At 38.7% G+C, this 26,976-nt stretch overlaps 1 pseudogene; it reads left to right on the top strand.

The window, feature by feature from the left end:
- Positions 1 to 9,484: 9,484 nt before the first annotated feature.
- Positions 9,485 to 26,976, top strand: part of LOC101556621 (SAP domain-containing ribonucleoprotein-like) — a 30,509-nt pseudogene continuing 13,017 nt past the window's right edge.

The raw sequence follows: 26,976 nt of genomic DNA, 5'->3' as shown, positions 1-26,976 counted from the left end.
CTGCAATATTGCTTCAACCCATAAGTTTAATTTTTGTTTTACTCTAAAATAATTCTCCTCTACAATGGTGTTTTAGCCTCCCAATGACTAATAAATTCTTTGCTTCCTGGATGTTTTGACTCGAGAGAAGAGTGCAGGGATAAGGGACAAAGAGAATGGCAAGAAGGGTTAGGAGACATCCATGTCACCCGGGACCATGTGTGACATTAGCTATATGCATAAAATCTCAAAATTCACATATTGTTGAACAAGCACTAAAATGTAGGGAAAAGTGTGAGTCAGCCATGCATTTGTGACGATCTTGTCATGCACGGATTGGTACCTGGCAGGTTGCGTTTTCTCTAGGATTTCTGCCACCAACTGTCACTACATACTTTTCAATTTGCACAATCTCATCATTGCCAAGAATGAAGCACCTCCATGCGCCTTGTAATTACAGAACTGTTCCTGTCGCCCCCTCCCTAAATCCCCTGGAGATTAAATTTGCACATTCTGACAAAGTAATTTTTGATTTTGTTTTCTGTAAGGAATCATTGAAGATTTCCCTCATGAGACCTCTATCATAAACAATGAGTTGGCTTCGACTCTGCAAAGTTCTTCCTCTGTTGACAGTTTAATTGTTCTCTCTGCTTCCAGGCTTTTCACCTTTTATGAAATATGATGCTTTCACTACATCTTGTCTAAATACAGGTATGAAAAAATTGGGTGTGTTCATGAGTTAAAGAGCTAATGTCTAATTAGAATGTGGTGTTTGCAAATATTCACAAAGCTTCTTTTAAAATGACGGGGGAGTTTTTTGAATATTCTTAAAAGATTCAATATGGGAGTTCCAGGATGTGAATAAGAGGAAAGGCAGATTCTTTGGAACGTAGTCAGCATACTTCAGCCCCGACCAGAGACAATTTTATTGTCTCCCCTTTGTCCTACTACATAGATTCATCATCTGGGCTGCATAAGGACTAAGTTCCTACCCATTTAGCTGCGTTATGGCTCCTTAGAAGCTACATGGTGCTTCCAGGAAAATGTCGTCAGTCTGGACCAAGGCAGGTCTCCCACCTGTACTCTCCATCCAGGCTTTCATGCCTCCTCTGAAGTTATTCTTTGCCTCTTGAATTTTTTTCTGCTTCCCCTGACTTCTCTTGCTTTTTTATCTTCCCCCTTGTCTCAAACCACATAAAATATGCACCATTCTTAAACAAAAGGAAACAAAACTAAATTTTTATCAAGCTTCCTTTCCATGGCAGGGGTTTTACTTCATTGCTCTTTGCAAAGGCCTGAGAAGTCTAAACATATCTTTTTCTTGTTGCCTTTCATTCTCCGAAGCTCACTGTGTTGTAACCTCACACCATAAGAGCTTAAGAAAACCATGCACTTCCTAAAATGGGAAACTTAGTCCTCATCCCACTTGACCTCAGAATCATTTACGACTAGCAATGAGAAGCCATGTGCTAAGTTCAAACTAGAGATTTGATAAACAGAGAGAAGGGGTAGATGGATGTTACTCATTCATTGTGCCCTACTAGACCTTCTCTTCTCCCCACTCCTCAATGTTTACCCTCATCAGAGATTATTTTTGAATTTATACTCTCATTCTTTTCTTGTTCCCTTTCCTCCCCCAGTGTGGATTCTTACTTTACTTTGTGCTCTTGGCCTTTAAAAAGAGTTACAAAACTGCTGTGTTGTGTATGTGTCAATATTGCACTGGGACACTATATAGTCCTTAGAGTCTATTCATAGTTTCTTGGATATCTAAGTAGAAGTGGGATTGCTAGTTCACATGGCAATTATCTCCTTTTTTAAAATCTCTTTTTGAGAAACCTCCATACTTTGCCCATTTTACATTCCAGCAGTGGGAAAAAATCTTCACTAACATTTTTTTAATTTCTGATTTTTGACTGCAGCAAACCTAATGGTGTGAGTTGATGTCTTGTGGTGATTTTGGTGTGTATTACCATGGTGGCTAAAAAAGTAAGACAATTAATGATGAGCCATTGATGGAGGAACTTGATTATTTAGCTTGGAGAATAGAGGATATATCTCTCTCCTACCAACATTACATCTGCTATTTTTCAATATTTGCCAAGTTACTATATTAGAGGAGATGACTGGGAATCAGATTTCTGCCCAATGTTAAAGATGTATGAATATTTGGAGTTGTCCAGGGATGGAAGGGTGTACACTGCAGGTGTTGCTCTAACATAGTTCTCGGGGGATACTTCATAGCTCCTTCACTGCATAATAGGTCATGTAAATGACCTCGGTATTGCTTTGTACCCCTGTTACGAATACCATGTATGTTTTAGTGAGGTGGCTCTGGGAGTGGATGTGCTTCTCAGGACAATTCACTGATTGTAGATGTAGGTTACTAGATATTATGGATGGCAGAATAATTAGAAAAAGATGTTTTACCTAGATTTTTGCTCCTAAATCCAGTCTAAATGAATGATTGTTTCGTCTCTTGCAGTTTTCTAAAATGTTCTATGAAAAATCATTGATAAACTTATCAGCAGTTGCAAACATATTTCTGTTAAAGTGCAGAGAGTGAAAATTTGAGATGTCTTGTTGACCCTGGGATCTCCGCAACTATTTGTTGTAGCATGAAAACAACTATAATCTGTTTACAAATAAATGGATATGTCTGGGTGTCAATATGACTTTATGAAAACAAATAATAAGACAAAATTGTCCCAATGGATCAAACAATCCTGTAGAAGGAAACTTTCTCTCTACTTAGTCTGACATGTTGATTGACATACAGAAAATGGATTCAGCAAGTCTTTTCTATGAGGCTCATGTGGGTTTATTTTTATAATCCCTAGAGGTAGACAAGGTTTGTATGCGTATGTTAATTTGTTTAGGCTGGTACTATTGAAACATCAATATTACCTTTGAGGATCAGTTTTACCTCTTGTTGCTATAAAAAAATAAATAACAAAAACAACCAACCAACCAAACAAAATAAAACCCACTCCAAACCTACCATAAATTTACTATCAAAACTGGTTATCTTTAATAATAGCATGTTGACTTGTTTTGACCTTGAAAATTCTAAATGTTAAAATAAACAACATATGATGTTTAAAAATATAATTTATATTGAACAGTCAGTAGAGAGCAGTAGAAGAGGCAGCCAGGCACGTGGTGGAGGAGTGGCTTCTAGTATTCTCTGATTATTGGAATGATAGCAAAAAGATGGTGACCACTTCATTTTGGGGTCTATTTAATATTCAGTTGTAGATATGTGATTAATCATGTCTTGGAAAACAAAATGCTATTTTCAGGACCTGCAATGGTTTCCATGTGCTGGCTAGAGTGTATGCCTGTGTTATCTCACCAACCTGTTGGACTGTTTCTCTGTTCAGTGACTCAGAGGGAAGCCCTGCTAGACCTACCATTTTCACTGTCAATGTTGCAGTGAACTTATCACCTGAGATGGTTGGCTTTTTTCTTTCGGACCTAACTAAGAAAATGAAGAAAATGATAGTGTAAGCTTGCAAAGTTCATTAAAATTTCAATACACAAATTGCCAACTTGTGACTTACTACATTTCTATCAGTTGCTATCTTCTACTTGCAAACAGCTGAGTGTCTTCCTCCCAATTTTGGATGAGACATAGAAAGGGCACCAAAACCTTCCTCAAAAGGTCCTAAAGGAAACATGTGTTGCTTTAGACAAAGGAAACGGGGAGTGCTACTTTCAAACAGTAAGAAATGCAGGATACATCTGCTACAGGAGTTTTAGACTGCTTGAATGAAGTATATCTAAGTAGAGTTATTTGCAGGGCAGATTTAACTCAGCACATGAAAAATTTTCAATTCACATTTGAAATAGGAGAGATTTTTGAGTCAAAACTTATTTTTAAGACTTCATTCTCTATGGAGTTTTGTAATTGAAATTTCTTAGAGATTTCACCTCTTAATCTTAAACATTTGAACATATACCATACGTACATGAATTCTACCATTGGAATTCCCATTTATACTATTTCCACAATGAGAGCCAGTGGTGACATTTGAGAGGATGAAATGTATGGCAAAACATATGGAAGCCTGGTAATTCATCTCAGTGAAAGATTTCCTGGGGAAGGCTGCAATGTACTTTTGATGAAGAATGTTCTGCACTGTACCCTTTGGAAGCTTTAGCCTTTATGAAATAGATGAATTTATATTCATATTTTCAAATTTATGTTTCTAGAATTTTTTCTAAATGAACGTCTTGTATCTTTTCTTTTATTATTTTTGTGTGTGTATGAACGTAATTTTTTCAGTCTTATTTGTGAGGATCTCACCCTAGACAGGTAGCTTGGTAAGGGAAATTGAGTTTTTGTGTTCAATGGTGCTATTAGAGGTTAGAAAAGACTACCCTAAGAGTCTGCAGCATTAGATGTTCCTAAGTAGAAGTACATTAGTTGGAAAAAAATATTTAACTAATTCATGGCAACATGCATTTTAAATTCCAGGTCTAGTTTGATCACCATCACGATCACGAAATCCCGTTGATCGTCGAGTGGCTCGAGCGGTCTCAGTAACCTCTACATTCGTCCTATCCCTGAGATTTTAGAAGCTTCTCTTTATTCGGCCTTCCCAATGATGCCGCACTGGAGGCTCTCTCAGGGTCAGGGGAATGATATTCAGGTGGTTACTGGCTTTGGCATATAGATACACCATAGGAAGCTTGTGAGGCTGTCCCATGTGGGCAGGAAGCTCTCAGTAGCTTGCGAGTTTCTCCCAGAGGGAAAAGTAGGTTATAGATATCACATGGCCGCTTTGCAGCCACATGCTTCTGAGAGCTTGCTTATAAGTCTCTGGATGTTGGCCGTTGATGGGATTACACACACCTGGGTTCCTCTGCCGATACCTTCATGCGTGAGGCCTGTCCGAACATGTGGAGAGGGGCCTTGAGCATGGCTGTGGCTAGGTTCCGGTGGTCTTTGGCTGCCAGGACCTCTGCTCGGGGCAGGGAGGGAAGCTGGAGCCCATCTCCTCCGAGGGGCCCCAGGGAAGACAGCCAGGCATGCGAGCAAGAGGCTCTCTGCCTCTTGTTTGATACATTCTGAAATCTCCCTCTTTCTTCTGATTATTAAATGATCTGCTTTATTATCTGCTTTATTCTCCAAGAAAACGATGTGACTGACCAGACCTCTTTAAACATTTAAATGACCCAGCTTCACAACTAACCTTGAAAATAAGCCAAGCCACTGAATTATCACAGATAGATTATTCTCTAGGCTGAAAATTCAGACACCTTCTTGGAATTTTTCACAGTATTAACAGCCTAGGAAGACTACACCAATGTGATGGGAAAGTTGCGTGTTAGCCCACCGAATTCAGTGAATGAAAACAATAACACTAAAAAGCTCAACCAGCACTAATCAGTTAAGTTAATCTTCAAGGACTCCAGTGGCATAGTTGTGAGGCATAACAGTGATCACAAATTGACTTTTATTGACCTGTTTTTTAAAAAATATTTCCATTCACCATTTGTCGTAACAAAAAATATAAAATAAATGCTAAGGAGGCAGGCACTGGGGTGGAAGTTGTTGGACATTGGGTGAGAGAAGGTCACAACCGTGGTTGGATTGGTGTTGGAACATTGACCGCCTGAAACAGCTGTATTGTGAACAACTTTGTAAATCATGATGTTTAAATAAGAATAAAAAAATAAATTAAAGTATGTGACTAGACCATAAATTTATACACTCATAATAGTGTCATGGAAAGCTAGTCTCCTGGAAAAGACAAAAGTGAAAACATTGAGTGGGCTCTGTCAAATTAGTTCAGGGATATTGTCACACTTCTCGGTAAAATATAAAGTTTCAAGGGGGCTATTTCAATTTATTTTAAAATCCTGGAGTTTTAGAAATTTTGGCATCTGACTGTATAGACATTTCTAAAGCAGTTTGATCTATAGAACAATTGACTACTTGACCTGGCCCCATCTAGCTCTGGGTTCCCCTCAGAACACTCTATCCTGGGAGAAAGCAATTTTTCTTGTCAATCTTTTCCTCTATCGTTGATCAAGGTGATCAGTTGTTCTTTCCATGACTACTTTTTTTGAATGAAAGAATGGATAAAAAATAAGAGAAGAGAAAGAGAGGGATATATAAAAGGTAGGTGGGGCTGAGGGAAGGATAGAAGGATGAAAGAAAGAAAGGAAGCAAGGAAGGAAAGAGGGTAGGAAGGGATAAAGGTTGAAGAAAGAAAATAGGGAAGTTAGGAAGGGGAAGGAAAAAAGAAGAAAGGAAAGAAGGAAGGAAGGCAGGAGGGAAGGAATGTAAGGAAAAAAGAAGGCAAACAAGGAAGAATGGTAGAAAAAGAGGAAGCTGGAAGGGAGATAAGGAGACTTTTACCATTGAAGAGATTTTAGTGCATTTTTTAGCAAATGATTATAAAAAGGATTCTAAAGGGTAGATATTGATCATTCATCAGCTGCCAGAATCAGCGAAACATTATTTTCATGCTGTGAATACTCTGAGTCATGCCTGCTTCTTAGATGGACTTTAAGCCTCTGAGTAGAGCACGTTCTGAAATTAACTTGAATAACCTAATTTCCACCTTCCCCTAGCTCTCTTCTTACACACTGTGCAAAGGGCAAAACAAAAGTGAGACAAGAAAGATTAACAAGGCCTGTGCCAGCTGTTAGAGAGAAGTCATTGTTTGTCTGCATTTAAGGAGAAAAGGACACTATTTGGCAATGTGGGGCGCCTCTGCATCGCTTGGAGCTAATGATCATCCTGAGAATTGAGCTGTAAGGAGAGTTGCCCATTGACCAGCCCTGACTGCTCTCACTGACAGGTGCTAATGGGCGGGGGCAGGACACAGCTGCCTGAGCAGGAATCCCATTATCCTTTGCTGGGTATTGATTCACCCTGTGGGATGTTTCCTTTCTGGCTGTGTTAATTTCCAGAGTGCACATTTGCCTGGTTCTGGGCACAGAGAGAGAGAGTCAGAGGCGCTCAGGGCAAATGTAATGGGCTCTACCCTTCAGTCTGCAGCGGTTCTAACTGTGGGGATAGAGACTTCCTCTAATTATAGAGCCTGCTAGGGGACATGATCTGGAAGAATAGCTTTGCCACTAATATAATTGCCTGAGGTGCATAGCAAATTAATCTAATGACATGAGGTGCGTTTTGAAAGTTTTCCCCTTCATCTATAAGATGTAGTTCTCATTTTAAGCAACTTCATGTTTTTATACTGAAAATTCAGCAAGTCATTCCAAAAATCACCCAACTGTTAGAATCTTCATCATTTATAGTCATCTCAAATTTTTTCAGTCTCTTCTTTGTTTTTTTATCAGGCCTTAAAAATTATTCAGAGATAATTTAGAAGTGATCTTTGCCTTCTGGGTAAATTCTGTGATTTGGTGGTTTGGGTTGAAGGACAATATGTGAGGGACATGGGTCTACTACAGTTGATGTTATTGAATATAATGTTTTAAGATTTTTTTTTACTTAGATCAGAATAGTTTAGGTTATCTCATCCAATTATTCTCAGCATTAGCCAGTTCATATCATTTAATAGGTTTTTAGCTGAAATAGACTTCCTTATACTGAGTCAGAAACCTGTTTCTGTCAATTTTATGTCGTTCCGTATGTATTGTGTATGTGTCTCTGTGTGTGTGTTGTATCATGAAAGTGACATTTCAGGTAAATTTAAATACTTGAACATTCAATTTAGTTGACAAATTGTCCCCATTTCCTTGGTTCCCTTGCATATGTTTTCTTATGATACAAACTGTGTGAGTCTGAAAGAACACCAGTCACGTATCATTTTTGTTTCTCAGCCTCCATCTGGCCATCTTTCTACGAACGACTGGATGTGTAGCATTTTGCTCATGTTTCTGAATTAGTAAAGGCGTTAGACATTTTTAATTCCTTTGCATTCATCTCCCCTGGGGAAGGTGAGAGAAGGAAGGAGGGATCTGGGCTCGGAGCCTTGAAAGAAGGCAGTTCTAGCACCACCAGCTGTGATTTCTGTTCTCTAGAAATAGGTTTCTACATCGTCCATTTGCAGTATCTTGCCTAACAAGAAAAACCTTCCCTTCCCTATTAAGTTAAAAAAAATGTTCAATTCCATACTTGATGTCTTTATGGAAAAGCTATATGGAAATTAAGCTTAGCACTATGGTCGGTTTGCTAGGTCTGAGAAAGAAGTGGAGTGTGAGCATTCAAGAGCAGGAGGTGGGGAGTGGGAGGTACTATAGAGCAGTATTTGGTAAAACTATTTACGTGGATTTGGTTAAAAAATAGGTAGAATTTTCTTAAACAAGAGACTAAAATCTTTGTAAAATGCACTGCATTTTCATGATTATAGAAACCATTATATAGGTTTTGAAGAAAGTTAAAAATACAAAAAAAAATAGGCCGCCAACATGTGATCCCGGGGGCTGCACGTGTGTGCGGCCTCTCCGCAGTGGCAGGAGCGTGACTCCAGACATCAGCTAAATTTTTTGGCACGGGCAGCTCCTCGCAGAATGTCTCCAGACTGAGAACTAAGCCGAGGCCCCATGCCTGCCCAGGAGGGGAAAGGTATTTCTCTCTCTCGCCTCTTCCTTGCCAGGGGTGAAGGGCGTGGTGACCGCCATACTAAGACGACCACAGATGGGGTTTACAAGCTTGCAATGATCCAATATCTGGAAGAAATCTCCCTGTACTTAGTTGCTAAAGTACAGAAATCCAAAACCTCATATCTCTCCACAACAGGTCTGACTCTAGTGGGGTACTCCTAACAATAAGAGTGAGGTTTGTGTTGAAAAATTGAATGTAACCAAAGTAAATAGAAAGTAAAGTGAAGTTTATCAGTTACAAGGTGGGGGGGGCGGGTGCAGGGGGGGCGGGATGAGAGGTGTACTGTTTTTGTTTTGTTTTGTTTTGTTTTGGATATGGGCACTGGTGAAGGGATGGTTGTTTCAGCATTGTATAACTGAGACTTAAGCCTGAAAGCATTGTAATTTTCCACATGGTGATTCAATAAAATAAAATTCTTAAAAAAACTACAAAAAATAGTAGTTTCTATAATTCTGCCATTCATAAATAATGACCATGATTACATTTTATATAATTTTCATCGTATTCTAAATATTTTATTCTTGCATTGTTTTCTGTCATTTGCTATTTTGTTAAAATCAGTTCCCCAAAGCATTAAGAAACCCTCAAATATAGCAATATGAATGGCTAAGTAGTAGTTGGGGCATGTAACAACGGATGTTGGGGAGTTGCTTTTCTCTTTAAACCTATATAGCACAGTGGAGGTAGAAAGACTTCTCCAAAGCAGGCAGAAAAACACTTTTGAAAAAAAGGTGAGTTCCATGATAGCCTTTAGGAGATTTGAATGGGCCTGTTGGATAAAATGAAAGTTAGAAAGGAGTCCATAAAGAGCTTCATTGTGATTGCATCTCTGAAAGAAGCAGATGTTTTAACATGGATTCCATAGGACAGGTAGAAAACGCTACCTCAAAGATTCTGTTCTTATCAAAGCTTCAGAGAATGACGCTGAAACCACCTTGTGTAGAATTGAAGCTGGTAGAAAAGATCCACTGCAACTCCGTGGAAAGGGATTTGAGAGTGCTCAGAAGTCTGGAGCTCAAAATTCAGATTTCCAGCGACTCAAGTTCAATCTTTTGCTCCTCCCTGGTATACTATCTTGCAAATAGATAACTCACAACACACAAAAAATTATCATAAGGTAGATGAACATTGTAAATTTACTCCAAAAGCAGCCATAGAATTGTAGCACTCTCACTGTAGCACTGTCGTCCCGTTGTTCATCGATTTGCTCTGGCAGGCACCAGTAACGTCTCCATTGTGAGACTTGTTACTGTTTTTGGCATAACATATACACCACAGGTAGCTTGCCAGCCATAGAATTAGAAGAGGAGAAGCAAGAGCTGAGCCAAGGATATTGCTCAATGGGCTGAAGTGCCTGTGTGAGGTCTGGAGTGTGAACCCCAGCACCACATGACCTGGGAACACTGTCTGATAGAGGGTTGGTGGCACACCTAGCACTGTGGGGTCCGAGCAGTACTGCATCACATGGCACAACTTAGAATCTTTAGGTCTGTAACACCATGCTGAGAATTACCAAGTTTTATCTCTATTAAAAGAAAAGGGTCATAAAGATAAAACTTACTGGAAAAGAACTATGTCAAAGCTTAAAGGAATACATATAATAAATAACTCTCATTTAATGACTCATTCAAACCAATGAATGAAAATGTAATCCTTTCTAAAAAGAGAGAAATGAAAAGTCTAACACCTCAAAATAAAGATCATAATAGTATAAAAATTGCAAATTATCATGAAACTAACTGTATCTTTATTAAAATACAAACACTGAAGAGATAGCACAGCAGATAAGGGGCTTGCGTTTTGCTGACTTGGTTTGATCCCTACTCCCCAGATGGTTCCCTCAACCTGCCAGGAGTGATTCCTCAGCAAATATCCAGGAGTAAACTCTGAGCACTACTAGTGTTGGCATATACATGTGTATATGTATATATGCTTATATATATACATATATGGGTGTGACTTTACTATATTTATTATGTACATGGCTACAGTCATTCTGTGACATGGGGGTAAATTTAGGGGTTGGAGGAATGAAGAGGTGAGGTAGAGTAGTATAAAGATATTGGAGAAGGGTTAGGACTTGGGTGGTGCGTGGTATTTTAAACTAAAAATAAATAAGTTTGGGATATGGAGAAAAAATCAGAAAAAAATTCACAGATGATTACACAAAAAACCATTCAAAATGATGAGAGGTAAGGAATATTCATATTTGATAATTGTGATTGGAAAGGGAAAAGTTTACAAAAACTCTTTAAATAATATTTAAGATATTCAGAAATTAAAAAAAGAAAGATGCTGCTCTACTCATGACAAAAGGAACACATAAAAACAAACCGATTTTTATTAAAATATATTAATAAAGATAATTTTAAGACAAACAGGAACAAATCAAGAGGACTGTCTCTCTATCTCTAAGGGGAGAAGTTTAGGGTATTCCCATGACTTTTTAAAGCATTCATTTTGAAAGGTTTTGGAACAATGTCCACAAAGTGCTTAGAAATGAAAGTGACTCGTGACATTTATATGTAGCCCAGCTGCTACTCAGGTATAAGGAAGACAGGTCTTCAGCATCCAAGAATCAAGGTCTGTAGTGACTAGCAGTCTCACAAAACCTAAACCAAAACAAAATATGATACAATAGAGTTCAGGCTAACAAATCCTAAATCTGTGGAGGAAAAGGAGGTGAGAAGGAGAGGAATAAGAAAGGAGAGCGAAAAGGATGGAATGGAGAGGAAGGGAAGAAAGGGAAAAAACTGATAGAATTAAGTGACTGACATGAGACAAAGTTGAATAACTGGAGAGTATGATTATAAAATGTAATATGTGTTATAAATATTGTAATGATACACTAAGAAATACTAAATTTAAGTGTGAAAAAAGATGGGGATTATTTAAAGATTATAGATGAATAATGAGAAACACAGAGGAAATATTTTTACTAGAAAAGCTAGTGATATATCAGGAAAATGCAAATGGAATTAAGGTAGGTTTGTAAAATTACTGTCTAGAAAGCTCTAATAACAAAAAAAAAGATATAAACAAAGTGGATAGTAGGTAATGATAAAGACTATAATTCACAATGAAGAACTATTGTAAATTCAGAAAAATAAGAAATGAAAAATGAACGAAAACAGAATAGAGAACTAATAAATTTTACTTTTTTCTACTTATGATAGATCAAAAAAATTTTAAATACAGAAAGTCAAAAATAACCATATAATATAGCAAATTCATTGAGTTTAGCCTTTCTGAAATTGGCAATAGTTCAAATATTGTCAGATAAGGATGACCTAAAACCCAGATAATGAAGAACTAAATTGATACTGCCACAATTAACCCAATATTCCCTGGCTCCTCTGCCTAAACGCATTTAGAAAACATTAGTCCTATCTGAGTAGCAACGTTTTTGCTGCAAATATTCACCTAGTATTCATCTCTATTAGGTTCCTCAGGAGAAGGCTAAGTCAGCTGTTAGTTAAGAATTCTGGAAATTTCTGTTTTCCTACTGATTTTGTTTATAAATTAAACCTGATACTTAGAATGGAAATGAAAAACTCAAGGGAAACATTTACATAGATGCATACAAGGTATGTGCTACTCACGTACCTGCTTATTACGAATGGGTTATTGAGGAGAGGGTTGGGCTTGTTTCTAAACAAGATGAGACACATACATTTACCTGTATCTGTTCAATTTTTAAACACTGAAGTATTATTTTTCATTATTGCATTTAAATGAAAACTAATTGAATAAGCCAATGGATAACATATCCCTGTACCTCAGAAATACAAAGTATAAACCTGAAGTAGCAGAATATTTAGAAAATAATTATTGTAAAGAATTTCATGGCAAAAAATTCAACACCTTAGTCAAAAATAGAAACATTTTTAAAAATACAAACCATCACACTGAAGTAACAAGAAACATATTTTTGAAATTGATATTTATTTGAGTATTTTTGGCCACACCCAGTGGTACTCAGGGCTTACTCCTGGCTCTGTATTCAGGGATAATTTTTAGTCTTGGGATGCATATGAGGTCCAGGGGAGCAAACTTGGGTCATCTGCAAGCAAGGTAAATGCCTTACTTGCTGCCCAATTGCTCTAGTTCCTGAAATTGATATTCGTTTTCTTTCTTTTTGGGTGACCCAGCGATGCTCAGGGATTACTCCTGGCTCTGCATTCAGGAGTTACTTGGGGAACCATATGGGATGCTGGGAATTGAACCCGGGTTGGTCAAGTGCGAGGCAAATGCCTACCCACTGTACTATCGCTCCAACCCTGAAATTTATATTCTTTGAAAATTATTTATTCAAAGCCCTGAGTTCAAATTATAACTGACATTAAGCTTATAGTTGAAAAATTTCTCACTAATGAAATTCCAGGGTCATGAACAGAGAAAAGCAAAAATACCTCTACAAAAATACTTATACCACAAAATAAAGGAAGAGATATTTTCCAACTAATTTTATGAGGCCAGCATTACTATCATAAAGGCATTACTAAAAAGCTGTACACTTATAACCTTCACGAATACAGACATTGAAAGGACCTCCCAGGCAGTTCTCCAAAGTTTTCTTAGAATCAATTATTTCTTCCTAGTTGCATTTACAACTTCCTGATATTTATTATAAACTGCTAATTCACACATATGCTTTTGCCAGAGAATTACAGGATAATCGCCCAACTCCCACAATCACAGGAACCTGGTAAACAGGTCTTTCAATCTTTTTTTTTGTTTTTTTGTTTACTTTTTATTTTTTAATTCTTTAATTAGTGAGTCACCATGAGGGTACAGATACAGATTTACACATTTTCGAGCTTGTTTTTCCCTCATACAATGTTTGCAAACCCATCCCTCCACCAGTGCCCATTCTCCACCACCAATAAATTCAGTATTCCTCCCACCCCCCAATCCCATCTCCCCCCCCCACCCCACCCTGCCTCTGTGGCAGGGCATTCCCTTTTGATCTCTCTCTCCAATTGGGTGTTGTGGTTTGCAATAGGGTTATTGAGTGGCCATTGTGTTCAGATTCTAGTCTACTTTCAGCACGCATCTCCCTTCCCGAAGGCATCTCCAACCACATTTTACTTGGTGTTCCCTTCTCTATCTGAGCTGCCTTTTTCCCCAGCATGTGGGACCAGCTTCCAAGCCATGGAGCCAACCTCCTGGTACTTATTTCTACTATTCTTGGATATTAGTCTCCTACTCTGTTATTTTATATTCCACAGATGAGTGCAATCTTTCTATGTCTATTTTATTTTGACCACACCTGGAGGTACTCAGGATTTACTCTTGACAAGCTCGGGGACTTTGTGGGCTGGGAATGGAACCCAGATCAGTCATGCAAGGCAAGCACCCTACCTACTATATTACAGCTCTGGCTCCACCCATGTTTTAATCTTTTAAGGCAAAGGCAAATTTATTATCTATTGGAAATGATCTACTTTACTATATTTCTTAACACACACATGCATACACACACACAAAGGTATGATTAATGAATAGCGTTTGAGTAGAATACTTCTGTTATCCTGGATCTGGCACATAGTTGTTGTAATTTTTAATTTCATCTTTCTTATCTATAAAATGGAGATAAGAATATTACATTTGCACAAGGCAATTTTGAGAATTGTGCAAGTTCATATGAGGTGGAATGTGGTGGTACTCAGGAACTATTCATGGCTTTGCTGATGAATCACTATTGTACTCAAGGGACCATGTGATCCCAGGGATTGAATTGAGATCTGCTGCATGTCAAGCAATTGACTTAACTCTTGAATCATTTTTCTTATGCCAGAACAAATTAAATTTAAAAGAACTTGCAAAGTGGCATACACTTATAGATTAATAATTATGGGTTTTCAATTTGGAAATATTCATTGTGGTGGGTTATGAAGGATCTTGAGTGAAATAATCATTAATTTATGATTCAATAAGGAACCACTACAATGTCTCTAATGAAGAGAAATTGTATCAACAAAGAGATGCAATAAGAGTTATATAAGGGAAAAGATAAAGTGTAATGAGATGATCTTGGTAAGATTTTTTTAATTGGTTCTCTGTTTTCAATTGTATTGGCTTCAATTAAAATCCTTTCATATTATTGAGTTATATTTGTTCTTCCTTTTCTAGTTTACTGAGGTAGAAAGTGAGTTCACTTACCTTATTTAAAACCTTGTACAGATTCAATGCGATCCCCATAAGGATACCCATGACATTTTTCAAAAAAGTGGATCAAGCAATCATAAACTTCATATGGAACAACAAACTCCCACGAATAGTTAAAGCAATTCTGGGAAAAAAGATGGGATGCATCACCTTCCCCAACCTCAAACTCTATTACAAAGTGGTAATAATTAAAACAGCATGGTACTGGAACAAAGGCAGAGCAGCAGACCAATGGAACAGGGTTGAATATCCTTGTACACACGCTCAAATATATGATCACCTAATCTTTGATAAGGGAGCAAGAAACGTGAAGTGGAGCAAGGAAAGCCTCTTTAACAAATGTTGCTGGCAAAATTGTACAACTCACTGTAAAAAAATGGGCTCAGATCTCTATTTAAAACCATGTATTAAAATCAGATCAAAATGAATTTATGGAAAATGCACTAAAGACATGGTTGGCAAAACCTTTCACGACATTGAGCTAAAGGTATATTCAAAGATGACACACAATTGGCCAAGCAAGTGGAAACAGAGACAAAAGGGACTATCTTAAACTAAGAAGCTTCTGCACCTCAAAAGAAACAGTGACCAAAATACAAAGACAGTCAACAGAATGGAAAAGGATATGGAGCGATAGCACAGCAGTAGGGCGTTCATCTTTCATGCGGCCAACCCGTGTTCGATTCCTCCGCCCTTCTCAGAGAGCCCGGCAAGCTACGGAGAGTATCGAGCCCGCACAGCAGAACCTGGCAAGCTACCCATGCCATATTGGATATGCCAAAAACAGTAACAATAAGTCTCATGATGAGAGACGTTTCTGGTGCCCGCTCGAACAAATCGATGAGCAACGGGATGACAGTGACAGTGACAGTGACCCAATGGATAAGGGGTTGATATCAAGAACATACAAGGCACTAGTTGAATTCTATAAAAAGAAGATATCAACCCCATCAGAAAGTGGGGCGATGAAATTAACAGAAACTTTCTCAAAGAAGAAATCCAAATGGCCAAAAGGCACATGAAAAAATGCTCTTCATCACTAAACATCAGGGAGATGCAGATCAAAACAACAATGAGATATCATCTTAGACCACAAAGACTGGCCCACATTCAAAAGAACATAAGCAACTGGTGTTGGCGTGGATGTGGGGAGAAAGGGAGTCTCCTTCACTGCTGGTGGAAAGGCTGACTGGTTCAGCCCTTTTGGAAAACAGTATGGACGATCCTCAAAAAATTAGAAATTGAACTCCCATTCAACCCAGCTATACCACTTTTGGGAATATATCCTGGAGACACAAAAGAGTATAGTAGAAATTACATCTGCACTTGTGTGTTCATTGCAGTACTGTTTACAATAGCCAAAATCTGGAAAAAAAATCTAAGTGCCCAAGAACAGATGACTGGTTAAAGAAACTTTGGTACATCTTCACAATGGAGTACTATTCAGCTGTTAGAAAAGATGAAGTCGTGAAATTTGCATAAAATTGGATCAACATGGAAAGTATCATGTTACATGAAATGAGTCAGAAAGAGAGGGAGAGATATAGAAAGATTGCACTCAACTGTGGAATATAAAGTAACGGAATGGGAGACTAACACCCAAGAATAGTAGATATTAGGGCTAGGAGGTCTACTCCATGGCTTGGAATCCGGCCTCAAATGCTGGGGAAAAAGACAGCTCAGATAGAGAAGGGAACACCAAGTAAAGGGTATTTGGAGGACCAACTTGGGTTGAGAGATGGGAGCCGAATATAAACAATAGATCAAACACGATGGCCACGCAACGCCTCTAGAGCAAACTACAATACCCAAAAGGAAAGAGAGAACAAAAGGGAATGCCCTGCCACAGAGGCGGGGTTGGGTGGGAGTGGAGGGGGTGGTGGTGGTGGGAGGGATAATGGGATCATTGGTGGTGGAGAATGGGTACTGGTAGAGGGATGGGTACTCGATCACTGTATGACTGAAATGCAAGCACAGAAGTTTGTAAGTATGTAACTGTACCCCACGGTGATTCACTAACAAAAAAATAAAAAAAAAAAAAAAGGAAAAGTCCTTGTTGAATGCCAGAAAGCTTTCTTTAAACTCTGCTTTAGCTATAAGTTGCAGTCCAGAAAGCTTGAAATGTTATTTCTTTGTTTGTGTTTCATTCAAAGTATTTCATAAGAACCTTGGGTAATGCATATACTTATTGATCTTCCAGGTAGCTTTCTGTTATTTATTTATTTATTTATTTATTTATTTATTTATTTATTATTTATTTTTGCTTTTTGGGTTATAGCTGATGATACTCAGGGGTTATTCTTGGCTCTGCACTCAGGAATCACTCATGGAAGTACTCAGGAAACTGGGATGCTGGGAATGGAACCAGGGTCGAGTATGCAAGGCAAACTCCCTGCCTGCTAAACTATCACTCCAGCCCCAGTTTTCTGTTTTTGATTTCAATTTAATTATATTTGTTTAGAGAACTTATGTACATTGATTTCTGATTTCTTAAATTGTGGGGTTATCTTAGGGCTCATTGCAAGATCTATCTTTTGAATACTACATGATCTAAGGCAACTTAGTTAATATTTTTTGCTGAAATATTCTATATGAGGGGAGGGAAGAATAATACAGTAGGTATGCCTTGCAAGCAACTGACCCAGAGTTGATGCCCGCTCCTCTATTCCCACCAGAAGTGATTCCTGAGAACAGAGCCAGGAGTAAGCCCTAAACACCACCAAGGTGTGGTCAGAAAACAATTCATATCTGATTTTTATGATCTTTGCAGTAAGGTACTTAACTTAGTGTAAGTTAACACTCACCTAGAGAATGATTATGAACGGTATCAGAAACATAAGTAAAGAACGGTGACCAAGATACAAAGACAGACCATGGAAGAAGAAAAATTATTCAGCAAATACTCATCTGATAAGAGATTCATATCAAAGATATATAAGGCACTGGTAAAACTGTACAGGAAAAATAATTCAATCCCATCAAAAAATGGGAACAAGAAATGAACAAAAACTTGCTCAAAGAAGAAAATCAAATGGTTAAATGGCACATGAAAAAATGTTCTACCCCACTAATCATCAGGAAGATGCAAATCAAAACAACAATGAGATATCATCTCATACCACAGAGACTGGCACACATCCAAAAGAATAAGAACAAGCAATGCTGGCATGGATATGGGGAGACAAGGATTCTCATTCATTGTTGGTAGGAATATAGACTGGTACAGCCTTTTTGGATAACGATATGGACTTTCTTCAAAAAACCAGAAATTCATCTTCTGTATAACCCAACATTATCACTTCTGGAAATATGCCCTGACCCCAAAACACACAGTATGAACACAAACACTGCACTTCCATGTTCACTGAAGCACTGTTTACAATAGTCAGATTCTGGAAATAACCTGAGTGCATGAGAAAAGACAACTGGTTAAAGGAAACTGTGGTACACCTACACAATGGAGTACTATGCAGTTATTAGGAAAACCAAAGTCATGAAATTTGCTTAAAAATGGATGGACATGAAGAGTATCATGATGAGTGAAATGAGTCACAAGGAAGATATATAATGAATTCATTAATTTATGGTATATGGAAAAAAACAGTATGAGACTAATATCCAAACCCAAGGAAAACATAGGTCAGGAGGATGGATTGGTAGCTAGCACAGGTGTGTGTGGGGGGCAGGGGGAAGTTAGGATAGAGAAGGGACCAGTATGACAATAATAGTTAGAAATGATCACTGGACAAGAACTGCGTGTTGAAATTAAAGGGACATAAAAGGGATATATATGTAAAAGGATATATAATATAACCTTTTAGAATCTGTATTGCAAACAGTAATGCCCAAAAGGAAAGAGAGAGGGAGAGAAAAGAGAGACAGAGATAGAGACAGAGAAAAGTATAGTGCCTACCATAAACGCTGGGGGTGGGTGCGGGAGGGATACTGGGGAAATTGGTGGTGGGGAAATGTACATTGGTGAAGGGATGGGTATTATAATATGATATGACTTAAATCCAATAATGAAAACTTTGTAATGTGTATCTCACTGTGATTTAATTTAAAAATTAATTAATTAATTAATTAAAAAAGAAAGAAACATGCAAGTTAAGGGACTGGAGTGATAGTACAGGGGATAAGGCATTTGCTTTGCTTTCAGCAATCTTGGATTCCATTCCCAAGTATACCAAGTGATACCCTAAGCCCTGCCAGGAGTGATCCTTGAGTTAAAAACCAGGAGTAATATCTGAACACCACCAGGTGTGACCCCAAAATAAACAAACTTAAAAAGCAGCTTCAATTTTGTATTTTATTTTCATTTATTTATTTTTTCCAAGTACTCCTTAAATCTGATTTCTATTTAGTTTCTTAGCTAAGCGTTTTTAGTTTGAAATAATTGGCCGCCTCATATATAGTTGTAAAAATAACATGAAGTTATTCTAAGTGTTCTATCCCATTTATTCCGCAGTATGATATCACAAACATTACATTGCCATTAACACCGAAGATATGAGGAGCTTCATATTACTCTATCCCTTCTCTATGCTTCTATTTCAAAGGCATTGTCACTACCTGCTTTTTGCTTCACTTCCCTGTGGCATTTGGTTTCCAACATTCACATATAGATAGAGGTCACTTGGTTACCTCTGGACTTGCTGACCACCAGCAACTTAGTCATATGCTCTGGCAAACTCTTCCAACTGATGGGAAGAGTGAAGTGTGGGATATATTAGAGCAACCGCAATTCACAGGAGAGCCAGCAGCGATTTGAAACCATTACTTAGGTGTTCCTTGCCCAGCAATCTCTTGTCAAGTCTCGACACTAAAGGATATTCTCTGATTGATTTTTCTTCTTGGTCTCAAGCATTTCGCCATGTTGCTCACTTATCTCTTCTCACCTCATCTTTTCTCTTTCCTTCAACCCACTCCCCAAATCTCAGTTCACTGCTCGTGTGAGGTTCATTAGCTTCATCAATTTGGTGGAGCTTAGACCTTATCCAGGGAGCAGCCTTGTCTTTTTCACTCAAATCTTCCAAAGGCATTCTTTCTTACAAAGAATTTTTTTCTCTCTTCAGGTTGATATATTGAAAATCCCCATGGGGTGCCTTTTATATTTTCATAGAAAATAGGTCCTAGAACTATCACTGTGGAAACTCAGGTCTCTGTACTGTGCCGAAGTGGGTTCTTTGACTGTTAACAGATGCCTTGAAAACACTTTTGCTAGTTTGCCATTTGTCTTAAAATGTATGTTGTTTTATTCTGCTGTGCAAAAATATTTATATACACAAAAACCTGTATTTGCCGTTGAATGTATAATTTTTCCTTTGTGTGTATTTATTATTCAGGCTTATTTAGAAAATAGTTTTCAGCATGAAGTTTATGAAACATCATGTTTTCTTCTGGTGCACCGATTATTTTTGTTTAATTGTATTTTTTAAAAGTCTCCAATGTTTTTGGAAACATTTTGAAGTAAGAAGAGACCCTGCTTTCCTCTCCCAATTGCCACACAGATTGTTAGACATAATTTATAGGTGTAAGAATACCTGTGTTGCATTAAAATACCTTTTCTTGCAGACTGAGCATAATCAATCATTATTTATTTTTGAATGTTTATCTGAGTTCAAGTTTAACATTTGTTTTTATATGAATGCCACCCTGCTCACCCCCTTATGTGAGTCAATTCAAAGTGGATCAAGTACTTAAGATATGACCAGAAAGTCTAAAGAGCATTAAGATAAATATAGGCAGACTACTCTACAATTTTGACCTCAGAGCATCTTCAGTGATATGATGTTACTAGCAAAAGCACCAGAATCAAATGTAAACAAATGAGACAACATCAAATTAAACAGTTTCTGCATATCAATAGAAACAAAGGCTAAGACTAATTTACATTCAACACATTGGATAAAATATTGATATCCAGGATATATAAAGTACTCACAAAGAACAACAGAAACAAATTCCAAAACTCTATAGCCTTCATTTTCACCTTAACATTGATATCCTTCAAATCATCTGATTGCTGAAAACAAGATGGTCTCCACTTCCCACCACTTCTACCTCTAAATGTTTCTATTTTATCTCTCTTATTCAGCCTTTACCTCTCTTATTCATGTCTTTATTTTACCTCTCTTATTTTCCTTTACCTCTCTTATTTATCATTTATCTCTCTTACTCATCCTTTATTCACCATTTGGGGGCTCAAGTTCCTACACAGGTAATCATTGAATCTAGGCTCATCGTGCACCAGATTAGGAAACTGAAGACTAAAACGAAGCAATTTATTATTGATAGGCAGTTAACAATATTCCAATGTTTCTTGCAAGTCAAGTAAATGCTTCCTTCAAATGCATTTTGCCTCTATACTTCATTTTCATTTTTACAGCAACCCATTTATCTAACCTTAGAGCTTCTCTTTCCTTTCCTTAGTAGTACCTCTTCCTCACCATGATACAGGCATGAATGACCTTAGTAAAGCAGAATCTACTCTAAGAGAAGAGGAAATGTATCCTGTGTGGAACTACCATGCTATGGCTTCTTGAACTTTGGACTAACCAGTAAGTAAAATATCCACATAACCAGGGCCATCATAGAGCCTGGGTAGTCTGACTCAAGACTCACTGGTGATAAGTTGAAATGGGAGGCCTTTTTGCACTCTTTGTGTAGGAATCCAAGGAGGTTGGATGACTCAGCAGCTGTTTCTGGAGCTGATGGAGAACTGTGTCAAGTCCAGGCAGCAGTCAACATCGATGGGTGTAGAAACAGGAGAGCAAGTGTAAGAAATGTGCAATAGTGGTTCCTGGAAGGCAAGATACAAGTGCTGCATTGAAAGTTGTGGGGTAATAGAGTCCAAGGGTATGAGCACCGGGTGAGTAAAGGTGTGCTCTGTGCTCCCCCATATGCTTCCGAGATTAGGGATGTAAACAGTGTGGTGAGCAGAAAGAGCTGTGCGTGCTGAGGCCTTGGGCAAATGGCCTGAGGAGTGGAAAACTCACTGACCTGGGTTCAAATGTTGTAGGTGAGGGATTTGTCTATCTCTGTCCTTCCCTGCAATTTCTCTGCTAGCTGACGCTGGGTGCTGGGCTAGAAAGGATTTTAGGAATCTTCTTCAGGTGAGGTGATTTTTCTAGCAGGCCTCAGCAACATGATCATCAATGTTGTCTGGTACAGGGTAGGTAGGCGACAGAGCTGACCAAAGTGGAGACACGAGTTTCTCTAAAACTCAAATATTGGACCCAGAAGGGCATCCAGAAACAACAGAGGAAACTTTTCATGGAAACATGTTTTGTGGAACAAGAGCAATACATAATTTATAGCCTAAGTAACTTACACTTTATGACCAATGTCACCCCATTTTTCTTCTTCTTTTTATTTTTTTGACCTCATTTTTATTAGCCAGCTGGGGTGGCCTGAGAACCCAAGAGTTAGTTACGTGTAATTTCCGATGTTGCCTTGGAGTCGGGGACATGTGGTGTGTGTTCCTAAAGCTGAAGCCATGTGGATTAACAGCATTCAAAATATGCTACATTTGCCCCAAATATGTGCCTGCATCTTTTCAAGGGTGTAGCCTGTCAGGACAGAAAGTGAAGAGAGTTATGGGAAAGTTTGATAGCAGCTGGGAAAAAAGAGACTATCTCTTATAAGAACACACTGGATGAGATTACCATGGAAATCATGTTGTTTGTAATAGAAACAAGAAACAGGTATTTAGAATGTTCCCACTTTTTAAATGAATTTAAAAATATCAAATCTCAGTAGTTCTATGAGGAAGCATCATGTAAATATTAACAGATGGAGATATGGACTGAAAATAGTAGCTTCTCATAGTAATCAACTCCCCTACAGAAGAAACTTTAGGCTGCTTCCCTTGGAATGGAGGGAGAGGAATTTCACCCTCTTGAGGACAGATGTCTGTGGCTGATGTACCTTTTTTGTGTGCAGACATCTAACATTTCATCAGTTGTCAGTGACATGGGAAACAACTTGCCCATTGGAGTGGGTTCATGAAAACTTTGGGAAACATTTTACTGTTTTTTTCTACCTTGGGACTGCAGAAAAGCCACAGAGGCAGGTTGTTACCCACTGAATATTTGTCCCCTGCTCCATCCATATATGTCAGCATAATTTTAGGTAAAAATTTATATTTCCTAAGATTTTGGATTCTTAAAGATTGTATAAAATATTTGCATATACAACTCTAGATGCCTGCAGAATTAATTTATTACACAGTTTAAATAGGAGGTCCTAGGTCCCTCTGTCATGTTCAGGTCACTCTGGTACAGTCCCTATACCATCTACAAGCCCTCTCAGGCAAGTCTACCTGGCTACTACCTTCACAATTCTCTGTCCAGTGTATGTCCCCCTCCCCGGTCTGAGGTATCTGGCTAGAATCCTGTAAACCCATGTCCCATTGCTAGAGCTTGCTATATTATAGACAGTCACTGGGCCATTCTAGGACCATAGTTCAGAAGTTCCTTGCCCTCTTGGGTTCCCTTATTCTCTGACCATGGTGGTGAGAGCCTCTTTATCCTGCCATCTGCCTGGGCATAGGTGAGGAAACAAAAAGGAAATTAGTTGACCTGAGGTCTCCTTTTATCTTTTACTAATTTATCATCTTCAGCCATTTCCATTCTTCGTTTAATTAGTTACTTCTTTGGTAGGTTGTGTTTAAAGGGGCCTATTAGGTTGACTGGGTTCCTTCCCTCCACTGCCCAAATGATGTTATCACCAATGTAATACTATTTGGAGGTATGGCTGTGGGGGAATGTTAGATTAGGTAGGATCATGAGGGTAAAGCCTCTTGGGTGGAATTCATGGCCCTATCAGAAGAGTGGGAATGCCAGAGCTTCTGAGGGGTAGCTCTAATAAATTTGATAAATACTAACTTTCAAAGGATATATTTATAATTTGTTTTTAATTTGGAGAACTAGTGTATCCTACATTGGATACACTAGGAATTGACTTATTATTGTGATACTTTTATATAAATACAACAAAGTTAGCATACATTATATACTCTAGAGGTAAGCCCCCAAAAGAAACCGTATGGTTGATGTAGGAAAGTAGACAGGGAAGGACCCAAGACAATGAATTTCTTGGGAAATAATATCAGTATCTCTGAAGTCGTAAAGAGCCAACTTTGCAGAAAACAGGAACTAAGGCCTGATAAGACTTTCACCCAGCACCAGACACAGACCAAGAGAAGGCTGGACCTTTCCCAAAGAAGCTCCAGCAGACAGAGAAGCGGCAGGCATTCTGGTGAGCAACGCGGCCCGGACAATGCTCCGGACCCGAACCGGGGCCAGCAACACCGGGGGGCTGGAAGGAGGAGGTGCCGCCAGCACACCTTCTCCAGATGGAACCCTGGCGACACTGAGCAGCAACTAACACGGCTCCAGGATTCGGGACTGGGATACATCCGAGCCACGCGACCGCTAACGCGGCCGTGTGACCTTTTCTAAAACCTGAAAACATACAATCTTTGAATGGAAAACTAATTATCAAATGCCTCCTTATTAGGGTTATTTTGTTTGGGGATATAACTCCCACAACAATAGTGAGTTTTGTGTTGAAATATGGAACGTAATCAAGGTGAAGAGAAAATAAAGTGAAATTCATCAGTTATACAGTTGGGGTGGGGGGCGGGGGGTATACCGGGGATTTTGGTGGTGGAATATGGGCACTGGTGAAGGGATGGTGTTTGAATACGGTATAACTGAGACATAAACCTGAGAACTCTGTAACTTTCCACATGGTGATAAAATTTAAAAAAAAATTAAAAAAAATAAATGAATTTTAGCTAATAAAACAAAACAAAACAAAACAAAACAAAAAGAAGCTCCAGCAGAGTGGCTGGAGCGATAGCATAGCGGGTAGGGTGTTTGCCTTGCACGCGGCCGACCCGGGTTCTAATCCCAGCATCCCATATGGTCCCCTGAGCACCTACAGGGGTAATTTCTGAGTGAAAAGCCAGGAGTAACCCCTGTGCATCACCGGGTGTGACCCCCCCAAAAAAAAACAAACAAACAAAAAAAACAAATAAAGAAGCTCCAGCAGAAACAAAAGTCCAGGAAAAGAATTTCAAAGAAGACCATCAACCCCTCTCAACTCTACCATCCTTGGCAACCTCCCTAGCAACGGACTTTTACCTAGGTAGAAACCCTACATGAGGGTAGGTTGGAAAAAGCCTATAAAAGCCACCTTGAACAAAGGAAAGGCACACATATGCTGCCCAAGCCCATGTGCTGTTTGTGCTCACGTGGCCAAGCACATGTGGTGCCTGAGCACGGGTATAGCCTGCCACTTCCTTCTTGAGGTATATACTTTCATGCTTTCATTTCTAATGCTGGGATGTGTGTAGGGGATTTCTCTCTGCCTTTGGAGAAGCCCTCTTTTTCCTTGAGTGCTGTTCTCTCTCTCACTCTCCCCCCCACTCCTTCCCCTTCCTGAAATAAATAAAATCCAAAATAAAATCTTTTCTTACTGCACTATTTGTCTACTCCTGAAATTCTTTTCTGTGAGATAAGACAAGAACTCTGACACCCTGGGCCCCAGGTGTGTGTGGGGGTGGGGGTGGGGAAGGGAGGTGGTAGCAGTGGATCTGGAGAAAGTGAGTGGCTCTCTCCTCCCTGCCTCACCTAAGCCACTCATGGATCCCACCCACTACATGACTAGTAAAGGAAAATTGCACCTACATCTTTTCTATTTTTTGATGAATAAAATCTGATGTCACAGTAATGGTATTAAGTAAATTATAATGCTCCTATTAAATTTTAGTTCTGTAGAAAATAGTTATGAATTTAATTATGCTGCTTAGCTTCTATCCATTCTCACATCTCATCAAAACTAACTTGCCAGTAAGGGAAATAGTTTCACATTCATCTAAGGAAAGGGACATATTTGATAAAAGTTTGTGTTGAAAGTCAGGGAAGCAATGAAGGAATCAGTCAAAATTTCATATTATCTCAGTCCTGGCAATAACTTCCCTCTGACATGAGCTTACCTTGAGTTTTTCTGATGGGAAGAGTCTGTCTTCATTGTTTTCTCCTTTCAGTTCTACTGCACAGGTACTCAAAAAAGAAAAGTAATGCACGATTCCTCTTCACTTCTATGCAAAAACTTATAGCTAAGTGTAGATCTCAGGTGGGAAAGGGAGAAAACAGGTTGTTGAGCTCAGATTTAAGCCTGCTCAGAAGTCCCAAGACATTTTGGCACCCAGCAAACTCAGACACCACTAAAAAACAGGAAGACGGTGTGTCAGCTTTCACGGATCCCAGTTCCTTTGGTCCCAAATTAAATAGCTTCCCGAGGAGAACTAAAACAGCTTCAAACAAAGAGGTCTTCAAAGTAAGATCAAGAGTAATATGCATTTTTTTCATGACCCAAGATAGTGGTTGTCCAGCAATGGCAAGCAAATGCCCAACTGTTGTGCTATCGCTTCAGCTCCTCCTTTGTGCTTTACAATTCCTAAATCAGACTCGGTTACTTAGGTGACTCTGGACTTTTTATTTGAAGTGAATTACTTGCTTTTCTAATTCCCCTATAGCCTTTTCATATCTTACCATCGTGTATTCTTCTTTAATTAAACAGAAAGATCATCAATGCTGTGCTCCTAATACACAGGAGTTGTTTGACTCTGAAATATGTCTACTTCTGGGCATCCACCATAATTACTTGATTTAGGCTTTGGTTGCCATAACTCCTAACACCCCACAAAGGGACATCCCACCTCGGGACTAGGATGGACCTGGGGCTAGTAGCAAAGCTACCACAGTATCAAAATGGAACAATCTAGAAAACATAAAAGCACAGTCTTGATGCAAGCCGTTATGACTTAAGAGACAGGACCCCCATGGGGAAGGACAAACTGGACCAGCCTGTGGACCTAGTCTGGAATTTACAGGAAAAGGCTTGCTTGCCCTCCCATCCCAGAGAACTAGGTTTTGGAATCTCTGTCTCTTACTGTGTTTATTCAAATAACTGCAAGTATTAATGAGACGTAAACTTAATTGTTCAATATGCACAACTAAAGGGAAAGAGAAAAACAATATAGATGTTCCTGGGAGAGAGAGAGTGCCTCTTGAGTTAACCCCCTGCCCTCCAAGAGAATTGCCTCTGCCGAAAGGCTTTACTATGTAAATGATCAATCACACCTATGTGCAGTCCTATACCTTGACCTCCTCAGATGTTCTATAGTATCCTAACAGCTCTGCAACAAATGGGTCATTTTTATCATC

Source organism: Sorex araneus, chromosome X (genome assembly GCF_027595985.1).
Source record: "Sorex araneus isolate mSorAra2 chromosome X, mSorAra2.pri, whole genome shotgun sequence".
In the NCBI taxonomy this organism is placed as follows: domain Eukaryota; kingdom Metazoa; phylum Chordata; class Mammalia; order Eulipotyphla; family Soricidae; genus Sorex; species Sorex araneus.
This window is presented reverse-complemented; position numbering and strand designations above follow the sequence as displayed.